Raw genomic sequence first — 3,146 nt, 5'->3', positions numbered from 1 at the left:
ATTTACATTACATTTAAGTCATTTAGCAGACGCTCTTATCCAGAGCGACTTACAAATTGGTGCATTCACCTTATGACATCCAGTGGGACAGTCACTTAACAATAGTGCATCTAAAACTTAGGGGGGTGGGGTGAGAGGGATTACTTAACCTATCCTAGGTATTCCTTAAAGAGGTGGGGTTTCAGGTGTCTCCGGAAGGTGGTGATTGACTCCGCTGTCCTGGCGTCGTGAGGGAGTTTGTTCCACCATTGGGGGCCAGGGCAGCGAACAGTTTTGACTGGGCTGAGCGGGAGCTGAGGCGAGCAGGCCAGAGGTGGATGAACGAGTGCCCTTGTTTGGGTGTAGGGCCTGATCAGAGCCTGGAGGTACTGAGGTGCCGTTCCCCTCACAGCTCCGTAGGCAAGCACCATGGTCTTGTAGCGGATGCGAGCTTCAACTGGAAGCCAGTGGAGAGAACGGAGGAGCGGGGTGACGTGAGAGAACTTGGGAAGGTTGAACACCAGACGGGCTGCGGCGTTCTGGATGAGTTGAAGGGGTTTAATGGCACAGGCAGGGAGCCCAGCCAACAGCGAGTTGCAGTAATCCAGACGGGAGATGACAAGTGCCTGGATTAGGACCTGCGCCGCTTCCTGTGTGAAAGGGTCGTACTCTGCGGATGTTGTAGAGCATGAACCTACAGGAACGGGCCACCGCCTTGATGTTAGTTGAGAACGACAGGGTGTTGTCCAGGATCACGCCAAGGTTCTTGGCGCTCTGGGAGGAGGACACAATGGAGTTGTCGACCGTGATCGAGATCATGGAACGGGCAGTCCTTCCCCGGGAGGAAGAGCAGCTCCGTCTTGCCGAGGTTCAGCTTGAGGTGGTGATCCGTCATCCACACTGATATGTCTGCCAGACATGCAGAGATGCGATTCGCCACCTGGTCATCAGAAGGGGGAAAGGAGAAGATTAATTGTGTGTCGTCTGCATAGCAATGATAAGAGAGACCATGTGAGGTTATGACAGAGCCAAGTGACTTGGTGTATAGCGAGAATAGGAGAGGGCCAAGAACAGAGCCCTGGGGGACACCAGTGGTGAGAGCGCGTGGTGAGGAGACAGATTCTGCCACGCCACCTGGTAGGAGCGACCTGTCAGGTAGGACGCAATCCAAGCGTGAGCCGCGCCGGAGATGCCCAACTCGGAGAGGGTGGAGAGGAGGATCTGATGGTTCACAGTATCGAAGGCAGCCGATAGATCTAGAAGGATGAGAGCAGAGGAGAGAGAGTTAGCTTTAGCAGTGCGGAGCGCCTCCGTGATACAGAGGAGAGCAGTCTCAGTTGAATGACTAGTCTTGAAACCTGACTGATTTGGATCAAGAAGGTCATTCAGAGAGAGATAGCGGGAGAGCTGGCCAAGGACGGCACGTTCAAGAGTTTTGGAGAGAAAAGAAAGAAGGGATACTGGTCTGTAATTGTTGACATCGGAGGGATCGAGTGTAGGTTTTTTCAGAAGGGGTGCAACTTCGCTCTCTTGAAGACGGAAGGGACGTAGCCAACGGTCAGGGATGAGTTGATGAGCGAGGTGAGGTTCTCCGGAAATGGTCTGGAGAAGAGAGGAGGGGATAGGGTCAAGCGGGCAGGTTGTTGGGCGGCCGGCCGTCACAAGACGCGAGATTTCATCTGGAGAGAGAGGGGAGAAAGAGGTCAGAGCACAGGGTAGGGCAGTGTGAGCAGAACCAGCGGTGTCGTTTGACTTAGCAAACGAGGATCGGATGTCGTCGACCTTCTTTTCAAAATGGTTGACGAAGTCATCTGCAGAGAGGGAGGAGGGGGGGGGGAGGGGGCGGAGGATTCAGGAGGGAGGAGAAGGTGGCAAAGAGCTTCCTAGGGTTAGAGGCAGATGCTTGGAATTTAGCGTGGTAGAAAGTGGCTTTAGCAGCAGAGACAGAGGAGGAAAATGTAGAGAGGAGGGAGTGAAAGGATGCCAGGTCCGCAGGGAGGCGAGTTTTCCTCCATTTCCGCTCGGCTGCCCGGAGCCCTGTTCTGTGAGCTCGCAATGAGTCATCGAGCCACGGAGCGGGAGGGGAGGACCGAGCCGGCCTGGAGGATAGGGGACATAGAGAGTCAAGGGCCGTTTTTTGCTAATTGTATGAATAGCGATTCTGTAATGGTGCTCGGCCGTCTCCCGTCTCTCCTCCTAACCGGTATTACAATAAGAAAAAAACGAAAGAAAACCTGCTTAAAAAAATAGTTTTTAGTGCTTAGTTTTTAAATGATTCATTCTAATCTGGAGGCCGTCCATGTGAGACATTCAATGTTTTTCTTTGTTCTATTTCATTTTGTATATAAAGGTTCAGAATTTGATCAAAGCCAGCATAACTCTCAAACAGGGCTCATGCAGCATTTACCATGATTCCTCAAGGATGGTTTTGCCTTGTGCTGAGTGCCAGTGAAAAAAGGCCGTATTTTGCATATCCTAATACATCAACAGCATCTATGAATATTTCATGAAGGCTTGGCTGTTGGAAAGGTCAGCGTGCTAGATGGAGTAGACTCTGTTGCTTCTAGAGACTAGTAGAGGGAGAAACCACAAAAGCCATTTGTTGTAATGATATATTATATATACACTCCCTAAAGCTGTTTATTCTCGCAGTTGGTAGTTTATATGTGATGTCCATGCCAGAGGAGGCTGGTGGGAGGAGCTGTAGAAGGACGGGCCTCATTGTAACAACTGAAATGGCATATATGGAACGGAGTCAAACGTGGTTTCCATATGTTTGATAACGTTCCATTTATTCCATTCCAACCATTACAATGAGCCCGTCCTCCTATAGCTCATTCCACCATCCTCCTCTGGTCCATGCACCTTATTCGTTGCGCCCGGGGCCTCCGCCTTACAGAATTCCTTGGAAGGGCTTGAGATGAGAACACGGAGGTACTAGAATGGAATCTCACCCAGCCTCATTGTTCCACTAAGGGTTCTGACACTACCAAGGCGTCCAATCTTCAGCTCCTCATCTGAATTCTGCAAGCAGAGTCAATCTATCCCCGGGGTGAACGGCTAGAGACACTGCTCTCATCCAGGGGGATGGGATTATTTCAAAGGGAAACGGCTCCTTCCCCTAACTGCTGCCCGACCTTCAGCGCCTGCAGCTCTGCCCAAGTGTG

The sequence above is a fragment of the Oncorhynchus gorbuscha genome, unplaced genomic scaffold, assembly GCF_021184085.1.
Source record: "Oncorhynchus gorbuscha isolate QuinsamMale2020 ecotype Even-year unplaced genomic scaffold, OgorEven_v1.0 Un_scaffold_1953, whole genome shotgun sequence".
Taxonomy (NCBI): Eukaryota; Metazoa; Chordata; class Actinopteri; order Salmoniformes; family Salmonidae; genus Oncorhynchus; species Oncorhynchus gorbuscha.
Note: the sequence above shows the minus strand (reverse complement) of the source record.